The 13,659-nt window shown below is 38.7% G+C and overlaps 1 long non-coding RNA gene across 1 annotated transcript; it reads right to left on the reverse strand.

Annotated features, from left to right (window-relative positions):
* Nucleotides 1–1,724: 1,724 nt before the first annotated feature.
* On the reverse strand, nt 1,725–10,677 carry LOC110215106 (uncharacterized). The gene is made up of 2 exons (XR_002326425.2): nt 8,169–10,677; nt 1,725–2,283 (listed from the first exon to the last, which is right to left on the reverse strand). It is a non-coding gene; the product is annotated as an uncharacterized LOC110215106 (long non-coding RNA).
* Between the last annotated feature and the right edge of the window lie 2,982 nt (nt 10,678–13,659).

Consider the following 13,659-nt stretch of genomic DNA (forward strand, 5'->3'; position numbering starts at 1 on the left):
GAAGGGCAGATTGGGGAAAGTGGTGATCACAAGTAAAACAATTTTGAAGAGAGACAGGGTGAGTAGAAGAGAGAGAAGGACAAACATGGGGGGAAATAGGATAGAGGGAAATACATAGTAAAATTTTACAGTAAGCTTCTGTGATGACCTTATTTCTCAAATATACAGAGAACTGAGTCAAATTTATAAGAACATAAGTCATTCCCTAGTTGATAATCAAAAGATATGAATAGGCAGTTTTCAGACAAAGAAATTAAAGCTGTCTATGGTCATATAAAAATGCTCTACATCACTATTGATTAGAGAAATACAAACTAAAACAACTCATACCTATCAAATTGGTTAATATGACAGAAAAGGAAAATGACAAATGGAGATGTGGGAAAATTAGAATACTAAAGCACTCAGTAGAGTTGTGAACCGATCCAACCATTCTGGAGAGTAATGTATAACTATGCCCAAAAGGAAAAAAAACTGTGCAAGCCCTTTGACCCAGAAATACCACTACTGGGTCTGTATCCCAAAGAGATAAAAAAAAAAAAAGGAAAAGGACATATATATACAAAAGTATTTATAACACTTCTTTTTGTGGTGGCAAAGAATTGGAAATTAAAGGATGTCCATCAATTGGAGAATGACTGAATGAATTGTGGTATATAATTGTGATGGAATAATATCGTGTTATAAGAAATGATTAACAGGAATCTTTCAGGAAAAACCTGGAAAGACTGACATGAACTGATGCAAAGTGAAGTGAGAAAAACCAGGAGAATGGTATACACAGCAACAGCAATATTGTATGGTGATCAGTGAATGACTTAGCTATTCTCAGCAATACAATGATCCAGGACAATTCTGAAGTTCTTATGATGAAATATGCCATCCACCTCCAGAGGAAAAACTGATAGAGTCTGAATACAGAAGGAAGTATATCTTTTTTTTAACTTTATTTCTTTTTGGGGGGGGGGGGTTTCTGTGTTTTCTTTCAAATCATGACTAATGTGGAAATACATTTTGCATGACTGCACATGTATAACCTATATCAAATTGATTAACTTTTCAACAAGTGGGAAGGGCAAGAAGGGAGAGAATTTGGAACTCAAAATTTTTAACAAATGAATAAGTTGTTTTTACATGTAATCGGAAAAAAAATATTTTTAAAAGAATGCAAGAAAAAAATAGAAAGTAAGGCAGGGATCATCATGTTCACTTGTATTTATATCCTCAGTTTTTAGCACAGTGCCTGAAAAATTGCAAGTACTTAATAAATGCTTTTTCATTCATTAATCCAAGACTTAGGGGGAAGACATGACAGTGCCTTGAAGTATTTGAAAATCTATCATAAAAATACAGGGGAAAGGACCCCACATGTAGTGAGGCCCACCTGTGTGGTGAGGGTTATCACTGTGTAACTCAAAGGGCAGAAGAATAGGCATCTCCAACCTCTCCTCCTACCCATCTTCTCCAAGGGAGACTTTCATTCCTGCCAGTAGGTGAAGCAGAGAGTTGGGACCAGAGGCTACCTTGCTGTCCTCAGAAAGAGAGGTTACTGAACTAGAGGTCCATCTGCTACCTTACATACTTTTCATCTAGAGGGTATATGTTTGGGTTCAATCTAACTTCTGATCATTTTGTCATTATTGGGGGTAATGAGGACCCCAAACTTTATATCCAAGGCTTGACCCCTTTCCTACCCAATACTAGTTTCACAATGAACACAGTAATTAACAAAGAAAACTCATTTATTCAAATCAATAGTAAAACAGAAATCAGAGAAGGTATACATAGGAGGATATACACCAGACAATACAGAATGAAGGAGCACTCCCATCTTCTGTGTACATCTTCTTAAAATCTAAATTGGTCAATAAGTTCCCTGTGCAGTCACATTGGGCTCCTTAGGCTGGTCCTTTCTTTTCCACCACTTTGGAGTAATTTCTTCTTATATCTTCAGAATATCATTTTTCACAGTTTTTCATGCCTACTGGTCCAATTTCCTCTGAAAAGAATATTAAGCCATACATACTACCTAGCCTTTCTCTGAACCTTTTGAAATCTGCTCCTCCAAAATCTATGATTCACATCTGACTATGCCTAACTTTACTTCACTAAGATGTAATAGCTTCTTGATGTCAAGGTTCCCAACTATCTATTCCAGCAACAAGTTCTCTCTTTTCTTCCAGAATCAGGTCTAAAATATTAGTTTTCCTTGTTATTTCCTCCACCATTTGAAAGAAGGATTATCGTTAAGGCATATCAAGAATTTATCTGCCACTGTTGATTCTGGCAAAAAAAAAAAAGGATTAAAACATGTCAGAATTCTTAACACAATATTAATTAATATTTTCCTTAAGACAATATTTTGTTTCTGTACTAGGTTTCTGATGTGTTTCCTGAATATGTCACCTAATTTCTCCTCTCTAGGTGGACTGTTGGATACCCTCACAAAAATATTTTTTCTGTTTCTCACCAGCCAAATTTTCTCCACTGCTTCCCCCTAGAAATCCTCATTTCCTGTCAGTACTTTTAATATGCTATTCTACCTCTAAAAATCTAATCTATAAATTTTGAATGTAAATTTTAAGATGCAGCATGGCATGACAAAAAGTTGTCTGAGGTCAGGGTTCAAGACCCATTTCTGAAATATACCAGTCATGGACCTTGGGCAAGGGTGTTTGAACTCTTAGTGCCCTAGACAATACTCTAAGCTGCAAAGCATGAGCCAATTTGCATTTACAAAGGGCATTCTTTACTGGTAGTTTTCTATGATGATAAAATCACATATGTGTGTATGTATGTATGTGTATATATATATATATATATATATGTGTATGTATATGTGTATATTATGTATTTATGTGTATATGTGTATATATACACATGTATGTATGTGTGTGTGTGTGTGTGTGTGTGTGTGTGTGTATGGAGGGGGAGAGAGAGAGAGAGAGAGAGCGAAAGAGAGAGAGAGAGAGAGAGAGAGAGAAAGAGAGAGAGAGAGAGACAGAGAGAGAGAGAGAGAGAGAGAGAGAGAGAGAGAGTCAGTCTACGGTTAGCTCAGGCCAGTCTAATGGTTTAGGCTTGGGATTTGCTCTCAATGAAACACTTGTAAATCATCAAACTTAATAAAAATAATTTTATTTACAATAAAATCATAAGGATAAAATTAACTAAAAATGGATCCTGCTCCCCTCTGCTTCTGCATTTGCCAGGGTGGCAACTCTGGGTCAGAAAAGTATCCTGCAAGGCAATGGGAGCTTTGCGAAACCTCAGGAATAACAATTCCATACGGACTGGCCTCTCTGTCCCAGGTGACAAGAAAGCCATGCCAATGCTTCAAACCTGTGTAACCATACCGTGCATAATGCAGGCATGGCTCAAAATCAAACTTTCCTCCTTACATTATTATCCATGCTTTCTAAATTTATATATAGATATCTGAGACTACAGGTGACTCTCTTGGATATTGTCTCCTCAGAATTATTGATCCTCTATTTTGCTATTCTTCCTATTATAGCTATTACACTCTATGGGAATAGGCTTGGTAGATCTATGTAGCAATTCTCTTCTGACACCCAGGTTTTCAATTTAAATCCCTCTTAATTGCATTTCCAAGACTCCAAGACAAATAAAATTTTACCATATCTCATTAGGATGATTCCATCCTTGGTCAACAGTTAATCAGTCCTGTATTTTAAACCACAGTCTAAAAATTTAAATTCTGTACTCAGTGACAATCTTCTCAATCATCTGCTCACTTCCTAAATACGTCTTTCTCTTCTAAACCTCCTACCTTCTATCAATAGCAATGACTTTTTAAATTCAATTTCTTGCTCAAAATTTAATAACCTTTAGTAATATTTTCTAAGTTCCTTCTGGGTGTACTAACCCTACCTACATCTCTACATCTTTTCCACAAGAATAACAGGGAAGATTTTAGTAAATGGTCATAGGACCTTGGCCAAGGTCATGCAGGAAGTAAGTGAAAGAGGCAGGATTTCTAACTTCTAATCTATAACTTTTTTCCACTATACGATGTGTCAGCCTGATTTCAAGCAGCCTGAATGCATTCACTTCTTCCTCCACGTGCTCATGCAGTGTGCCTCGCACACACTTGGTCAGCACTGAATCCTTTTTGGAGAGAGAGAAATACTACTATCCCTTTTCATTTGCCTTCCCACTTCTAATTGCCCTCACATGGGGTCCAGACCCTAATAATTACCCTGAGGCCCAGAGAAGCCTTAAAAGAAAACCACCAGTGAGGAGGTCATAGATCTAAAGCATGCCTGTTCTACAAATGGGAGAAGGGGGATTCAACCTCCTTTGCTTACAATCAATTAAGAATAGCTATGGGGCGGGGGGGGGGGGGGGGGGGGGGGGGGGCAGTTAGGTGGAACAGTGGATAGAGCACTGGCCCTGAAGTCAAGATGGACCTGAGTTCAAATCTAGCCTCAGACCAAACACTTGACACTTACTAGCTGTGTGACCTTGGGCAAGTCACTTAACCCCAATTGCCTAAAAAAAAAAAGAATAGCTAAAAAGGGTTCAGAGAACCCTTTCAAGACCAAGGTTTATCACAAAGACACACAAAGAGAAACCAGAGCAATCTTAGCCATGCTAAGATTCAAATACATAGGAGGGCTAAAATAAGTTAGTACAGAAAAAGAATAAGAAATAAAATTTTCTCACACACGCATATAAAATGTGTCTATTTTTACAGGGTCATCTACTGACTCATGACTAGCATGATATTTATTAGTACTACCCACAATGAGCTTTAATACTTCTTATATTAATCTCAACTTCACATTTAGTCCTTAAATAAAACATGTTGCAGGGGAACAGGGGGCCAGGACAAGGAAGAGAGGGTATGCATTTAAAGCAACTTATTGCTTTTGTAGCCTTTTCATATGCATGGAAATGTACCTAGAGATGAGAGTGGTGGGAGAATGATTAAATTTTAATATAACAATCTAAGACTGCAGTTCCTTCTCTTCCTCCTCTTCTCTAATATTAGTTGTGCCCTAGAACAGATTCTAAGAGGGAGTTATCAGATATGCCAGTATAGCAATAGTCCAATTATCTGATCTCACAATCAAGAGCTTCAACTTCCTAATGATTTTTATGCCAAAATTGAGCATCCTCTGCTCAGATCCACTCCAGTGACTGAGAAATATAAATGGATGAATCTAAAAACTCCTAGACTGTTATTTGTGGCAACAACACATGTGCAAAAATACAATATGAGCTTTCTTGCTTATGCACCCAAAGACCTGGTGGCAACTGTGATGATGAGGATTGACAATTAAGGTGAACACCTTGGCATTTCAATAGTTCCTCAGTCTTCATAAAGTACTTTCCTTTCAACCCTGAGATACAGGTAATTCCAGTATTATTAGTCTAGAAGAAAAAATAGTTGTAGAGAAGTTAAATAACTTTCCTGTGGTCACATGGCTAGTAAGTAGAGAACCCAGGATTCAAACTCAGGCCTTTTGATTCCAAGGCCAATTTTCTCTCCACCACCCATGTAATGCTGTGGTTCTAAAGCTCTTTTCTCCACACCCATTCAAAAAAGTCACTTTTAAATCTGAGTTTGGGAAAGACACCTGCTCCCTACCTACAGAGTACTGATTTAAGCTGCTGCCATACAGCCACAGTCCCAGGATATGTGATCATGTAAAATACATCTGAGAGAGGAAAAAGTCACTTCTCTCTTCAAGAGGCCAAAATAGCTAAATTCTTTTACATTTTGTGCACAATATACCACACCAGGATATTTAGTGTACTTTATTATGGTGAACCAAATTCCACCAGGGTATAATTTCCTTCTTGGGAGTACATTAGGCACTTCAGGAGATGAATCGACTCTTTGAAGACACTAAGGGAGCATTTAGTGTTTTTCAGTAAATGATGTTCCACTGCATTTTGTGTTACTATAAAATCAACATTCGAAGCAAATACCAAACACAGAAAAGAACTAAGGATGAAAATTAGAGTCTGAGTAAAGTCTGAGGGGAAGGGATGGGTTGAGTTATCAAAGCAGAACCCTGCAATGAGCAGGGAAGACCAAGCAACCTAGGAACAATCATACTAATAACATTTATATAGTGTTGAAGTTTATAAAGTGGTTTATATACTTTAAACCATTGAAGTCTCATAACAACCCAGTGGATGGGGGTTTCAAACATTAATATACCCATTTTACAGATCAGAAAACTAAACCTCAAAGAACAAAGTAACTTTGCCATGTTTATGCAGCTAGTAAGTCCCAGATTCAAAATGTGAACTCGCTAGGTTCCTCTACCCACTATGGCAGTCTACCTCTAACAGTGGAATTACTATACTTGTGTTCTGCTGGGCATCCTTGTACTTTCATTCAGTGGCCTAGGTTCTACAGCTAAGATGATTTAACATGAGTTTCCTAAACTTCTCCCATCCATGCCTCAAACTCTTGTACCCAAAACTCATTGAGGAGTATGCTAGAATGAAGGGTTGGATTTTGAGGCAGAGGACCTGAATTTGGGTTCATCTCCACTGCTTACCACCTGTCTGACCCTAGGCCAGCCATTTAATATCTGTGGGCCTGGATTTACTAATTTATGTAATAAGAATGTTGGCTAAATGAACTCTAGGTTCCTTCCAGCTCTAAATTTATCATCTTACTGTCCCATCTCTTCAATTCACTGCTAAATTTCTTGAAACAAATGTCTACACTCAGTGCTTCTTCCTTTCTACCTGTTTTCAACCCATTCAGTCTGGCTTCTACAACACCCATCTACACTAACTCTTCTCTCTAAGAAGACAATGACCTCTTAATCAACAAATTTAATATCCTATTTGTAATTCATTTTCCCCTTTATCTTTTGACATTTTTGACCACCCTCCTCCTACTAGGTTCTCTTTCTTCCCTCTGCTTTAGATATACTGTTCTCTATACCTCTTATAGTTGTCGTTCAGTCGTTTCAGTTGTGTCTGACTCTTTATGATCCTATTTGGGGTTTTCTTGAAAAAGACACTGGAGTGGTTTGCCATTTCTTTCTCCAGGTCATTTTCAGATGAGGAAACTGAGGTAAACAGGGTTAAGTGACTTGCCCAAGTTCACACAACTAGTAAGTGTCTGAGTTCAGATTTGAACTCAGGTCTTCCTCACTCTAGGCCTGGCACTCTATCCACCGTGTCACCTAGTCGCCCTACTCTACACCTCTACCCACTCTTTTTTTTGTCCTTGTAAGTCTTCTTTCAAGGTTGTGCTTGGTCTTTTTCTCCCTATGTGCTCTTTCCCTTGGCAACTCATTCATCCCCATGGATTCCCTAGGCAACTCATTCATCTATGAAGATAACTCTCAAATCCACATATTCAGTCCAGATGTCTTCTTTGATCTAGACTACACCTCCAACTGCCTACAAGACACCCACACATGGATATCCCAACATCATCTCAATTTCAACATGTCTAAAACTGGCTTATCTTTCCACTTAACCTGATTTTCCTTCTAATTTCACTATTTCTGTCTATAGCATTACTTTCCTTACAGCCCTGAGATACAAGTAATTCCAATATTATTATTCTCATTTTATAGAAGTAGTCATTAATTAAAACTTAAATGATTAGTTTTTCTTGCTCATAATCTTGAGATTAATCTCTAGTTCACCTTCCTCCCTCACCTGCCATATCTAATGAGTGATCACAAAACCATAATCTTTAAGAAATAGAAGGGATCATAGAGGCCATTTAATCTAGCCCATAGCTACACAAGAATCACTTCTAAAAGATACTAACAAATTGTCATCCAGACTTTTCTGCACTGGAGATACAGATTTATACTCAAGTCGTGTTAAGTGGGGCAGATAAGTGGCACAGTGAGTAAAGCACTGGGCCTAGAGTCAGAAAGACCTGAGTTCAAAGTTGACCTCTGACACGTATTAGCTATGTAACTCTGAGCAAGTCGCTTGACCCTGCTTGCATCACTTTCTTCATCTGTAAAATGAGCTGTAAGAAGAAATGGCAAACCACTCCAGTGTCTTTACCAAGAAAACCCCAAATGGGGTCATGAACAGTCAGACATGACTGAAATAATCCAACAACAACATAAAAGGTATATAGGAGTGAAGTATGGAAGACGACTCTTAGGTGGGAAGTTGGGTAGAGAGAAAAACTGCAGTGCCCTTACCAAAAACATGGAAAACCAAGGCATATCAGGACCAGATCAGGTCTCGCTCACTCCATCAGTTGTCCTGGGTAAGCACCAAGAAGTTGCTGGCATATTCCCTGTGATGTAAAACATGAGATCTTGGAGAGTAGTGATTATTTCATTTTTTACATCTACATCCTCACTACTTGGCATAATACCTAGAATATAGTAGGAATTTGATAAATTTTGTTAACTGATTAATTTATAATGGAACCCCTCTCTTGCTGGAGTTTTAAATCTGTTTTTTGGGTGGGTGGTTTTGGTGAGCAGTAGACATGAAAATATCTTATAGCTCCTATAGGAAGTATTCTAAGTCTAAGGAGGGGTAAGGGAAAGGTATCATTTGTCAGATAGAATGTGTGCTAATAGGCAGCCTTATCCATCAGGTCACCAAAAAGGCTTCTCTGGAAATGCTTAAAGGGAAACTCCCAAGGCTGGAATAGTCAAGTTAAGTCAAAGAATAGTATCAACCAGGCATTGATCCATGAGATATCAGTAGTTCAGCTGGAAAACTTCTCAGAGGTTGCTCATACTGATACCCCTCTGTCCGTCAAGAAGCACAGGTAGACCCACACGTGCAAAAATATTTTTAGCAGCTCTTTCTCTGGTGTCAAAGAATTGGACAGTGAGGGGATGTGCATCAATTGGGGAATGGCTGAACAAGTTGTGGTATATGAATGTAGTGGAATACTATTGTGCTTGCTATAAGAAATCATGAGCAGGCAAGACTTCAGAAAAACCTGGAAAGACTTTGTATGGACTGATGCTGAGAGAAGTGAGCAGAACCAGGAGAAGGTTGTACACAGTAACAGCCACATTGTATGATGACTAACTTTGATAGACTTAGCTCTTCTCAGCAATGCAAGGCTCTAAGATATCTCCAAAAGTCTCACGATGGAAAATACTATCCACATCCAGAGAAAGAACCGTGGAGTCTGATTGAAGATCAAAGCACACCGTTTGCTTTTTTTCCTTCTGTTTTGTTTTGTTTCTTCTTTTTTGTGGTTCTTCCTATTTGTTATAATTCTTCTTTACAACATGATTAATGAAAATATGTTTAATAGGAATGTAAATGTAGAGCCTATATCAGATTGCATGCCATCTTGGGGAGGGAGGTGGGGAGTGAGAGGGAGAAAATTTAAAATTCAAAAGCTTATGGAAGTGAATGTTAAAAACTAAAATACATACATTAATTAGAAAAGGACAGGTAGACTTTTTTTTCATGCCTGATGGCCAACCTAACCCACTCCCAGTCCTCATGGCCTCATTCCTACCAGAGTTCTGATAACTGCTGTTGGGAGAGTACTCAGTTTTCCCAAGTTTGGGATTAACATATTTTCTGGCATGGCGATGGGATTAAATTGGTCCATCTGGCCTGGATTAGGTTGGGATCTGGTGAGACTGTGGCCAGGAAGTGTCTGTGGTGCTGAATGAAACCTCCCACTGCTTGGAAAAGAGTTGTGGAAATAAGGAGAAGGTTATTAGGGAGTTTAAGCTCAGACAGTTATCAGGAATGTGGTACAACAACATTATTCTAAGAACCTGTGGACAGGTTAATAAACTAGAAGAAGCCACGGATAGGAGAAAGAGTAAAACCAGAAGTTTACAAAGTCTAAGGAAGGACAGTTAGGAAGAAGCAAATTTTAGGTTTCAGGCTATATAAGCTCAGACACATAGTAAACAGAAGAGCAAAACCAAGAATATGAATTCAATTTATTAAAATGAACAGTTACATGCCAGCCATTACTTCAGCTCTTCCAACTCACTCAAACCTCCCCGTCATTTGCAGTGTGCTCTAAGCCAATGACATTTTCCTTAACCTCCATGAAATTTACAGAAGAGTAAACACCTGCCAGAGGCAGCTAGATGGATCAGTGAATAGAGCAATGGGCCTGGAATTAGGAAGACTTAAGTTCAAATCCAGCCTCAGACATACTAGCTGTGCAACCCTGCACAAGTCATTTAACCTCTGTTTGCCTTAATCCGCTGGAGAAAGAAATGGCAAACCACTCCAGTATCTTTGCCAAGAACGCTCCACAAATAGTATGGTCCACAGGGTCACAAAGAGTGGGACACAACTGAACAACAACCACAACGGATATCTATCTGCCCACTAAAGTTTTTAACTCTTCTATTCCAATAGGAAACTGAACCAAGGGTGAAACATTCAAGAGGTAAAGGGAATTAATCAATTAATCAACTAATAAGCCTTTCTTAACTTCCTATTACAAAGTGGCTGGGTAGCATGGTAGATAGAGCACTAGGCCTGGGAGTCAAAAGGACCTGAGTTCAAATCTGGCCTCAGCTATACTGCTGTGTGAGCTTGGACAAGTCACTTAACCTCTGCTTAGTTTCCTCAACTAGTCATGAGGATAAATGAGATAATAGTTGTAAAACTCTTAGCACAGTGCCTGGCACATAATGGTTACTATATAAATGCTAGCTGCTAGGGATACAAATATGAAAGTGAGACAGTCCCCATTCTTACTTTTTACTTACATTTTACTAGGGAAGACAATGTGCACAGAAGTAAATAAATACAAGATGTATATAGACATACATACATACACACACATCCATGGTGTGTATATAGATATATATGTGTGTATATAATATATGCATATACATATATTATATATGTTCACACACACAGTGAATGGGGATTGGAGGCATCCTTCACTTGCCCACTCAGGACATCAATAATGTGCAGGAAATTTAGCTATTCATCTGACCAAATGAGAGTCAGAATATAGGATTTTGGCCTCTACATGGACATAGATGATTAGAAGAATGCAGCTTGTCAGTATTTTTTAAAAAGCAATTGATAGAATGATATATAGATTTACATGTAATCCAATTGAAAAGATGTATGTTACCATTGTATGTCAAATCATGTAGAGGGAGGAAAACATTCCCATGCTCAAAGTACAGGCAATAGTGATACCATAATCCCTAGACAAATCACAACTTCCTTAGATGGTTCATTCATCTGTCCTTAGAGATGAACGTCTTCCTGATTAGGAGAATTTGTCAGAAGGCCTGTAACAAGATTCTCCAGGCACAGGATTTGTTCTGGTTGTTATAAAGTCATAGATGGCATTTATAATTTTGTGATTTGTATTTGTAATACCTGACAAGGTCTCTGACTACTGTGATGATCAGGTTTTGAGTGGGAAGGAGCAGTCTCAGAAAAGCATTCAGCAATAACTGAGTTTAAGGAACAAATGACCTGAGTTTGAATTTTGACTCTGTTGTTTATTATCTGTATGACCTTAAAAAAGTCACTTAACCCCTTGGGGACACAATTTCCTCATCTGTAAAATGAAAAGATTATGACAAATTGTATTTAAGTCTGTCACAGTTCTAAAACTCAGCATTGATGAGCACTTCAGACAGCACACAGAAGCACACATTAGGAGAGGGAATCTTAGATTTAGATCTTGAAGGGATCTTAGAGGACATTTGGTCCAATCCCCTCATTTTACAAATGAGAGAATTGAGGCACAGAGAAATTAAGTTACTTGTCAGATGTTTGAGCCAGGATTTGAACCAAGACCTTCCTGATTCTGATTCCAATGTCCAATCCACTACACCATTCTGCTACCTGACTTCCTTCCCAGGACAGGAGATATGCCAAAAAAAACCCAAATATACAGAGAAAGAAGGTACCTGTGGAGCCTCGGAGTACCAGTCATGCATTCTCAACACATCAAAGATCTTGTTTAATTCCTTCATGCCTTCCATTCATAATTTTTTAGCTATCACAGGATTGTCATGAGGAAAGTCCTTTGCAAACCATCACATACCATCCCATGTGACATAGTGACTTACCATTAAGGATTATCATTGTTTCCCTCTCTGTGAGTTTATGAGCAATGCTAGTATGTCCTGAACCTCTCTTTGTAAGGACACTGGCTAATTGTAGCCCAAGCTGACAAAGAAGTTCCCTTGCCCTTCCCTTTATAGAACCTACACCTGGCTCCCCTATCCCTGGGGGTCAGCCTTGTCTTAACAAGGCTTATATAAAGAAAATGAGAACTCTACTCCAACCTCCATGCAGGCTTATGTATCACCTCAATACCTGATTTTTGTAATAATAGTTTACAAACTGTGTGTAGGAAATCCCAGCAGAGTCATAAACAAGTTCTGTGAATGTCATGAAGATCAGAATCCAGAGGAAATCTGGAAGACATACTAACAGGATCCAAAGCAAATTTATGTAATGTAATCTCAACTGGGCCCTCACTGCATCAGGGCAATCCTTGTACACCACTCTAATCAGCTTACTATCCCACTCACCACAGCAGCCTTTTCCAAATTCTTTCATCCCTCCTCAAACCTCTCTGTGCTCCCCCTACACCTACCCTCTCCACTGAGAATCTTGCATTATATTTCACTAGAATAATTGAGTCCGTTCAGTAAGAACTTCCTCTTCTCTTCTCCTTTTCATCTCCCACTACCCATATGTCTTTGGCCACCATATAAGCTTTCACTGCTGTCCCACATAGTGAAGTGGCCTTTCTCCTTGCCTTGCAGTCCCAAGTGATACTATTTAATTCCATCTCCTCTAACAGATTGCTTTCTCCATCATTCCCACTCTCTCACTTCCTCCCTGTTACCAGCTTCCCTATGGCCTACAAACATGCCCACCACTCTCCCATCTTCAAAAAAAAACCCTCCTTTGATCCATCCATCTCCACTAGCTATTGTCCTATATCTCTTCTTCCTTTTATAACTAAATTCCTCAAGAAAGGTATCTACAATAAGTGCTTCTGCTTCCTTTCTTCTCACTCTTTTCTTAACTCTCTACAGGCTGGCTTCTGACCTCATTATTCAACTAAAACTGCTCTCTCCAGTTATTAATGATCTCTTAATTACAAAATCTCATGGCCTTTACTCAGTTCTCATACTTCTTGACCTCTCTGTAGCCCTTGACACTGTCAATCACCCTCTTCTCCATGATTCTCTCTTCTCTCTAGGTTTTTGTGACAGTACTCTTTCCTGCTTCTCCTCCTACTCACATGATCCCTCCTTCTCAGTTCTCTTTGCTAGATCTCCAACTAAGTCACATCCCCTAATCATGGGTGTCTATCTTCTCTTTTCCCTCTATACTACTTCACTTGTTGATCTCTCCAGCTCCCACAAATTCAATTACGCTGATGATTATCAAATCTATTTATCCAACTCTAATCTCTCTGCTGACCTCTAGTCTCTCATCTATAACAGATCATTGGACATTTTAAACAAGATGTCACAGAAATATTAAACTCAATATGTCCAAAATTGAACTCTATCTTTTCCCCAAACCCTTTCCCCCTTCCTAACTTCTTTATTTCTATGGAGGATACCATCATTTTCCTGGGCCTGCAACCTAGGAGTCATTCCTGATTCCTCACTCTCTCTCACCCTCCCATATCCAGTCTGTTGCCAACGTCTATGGATTTTACCTTCATAATAACTCCTGTTATTG

This window comes from Phascolarctos cinereus, unplaced genomic scaffold (genome assembly GCF_003287225.1).
Source record: "Phascolarctos cinereus isolate Bilbo 61053 unplaced genomic scaffold, phaCin_HiC Scaffold_2;HRSCAF=192, whole genome shotgun sequence".
NCBI classification, from domain to species: Eukaryota; Metazoa; Chordata; class Mammalia; order Diprotodontia; family Phascolarctidae; genus Phascolarctos; species Phascolarctos cinereus.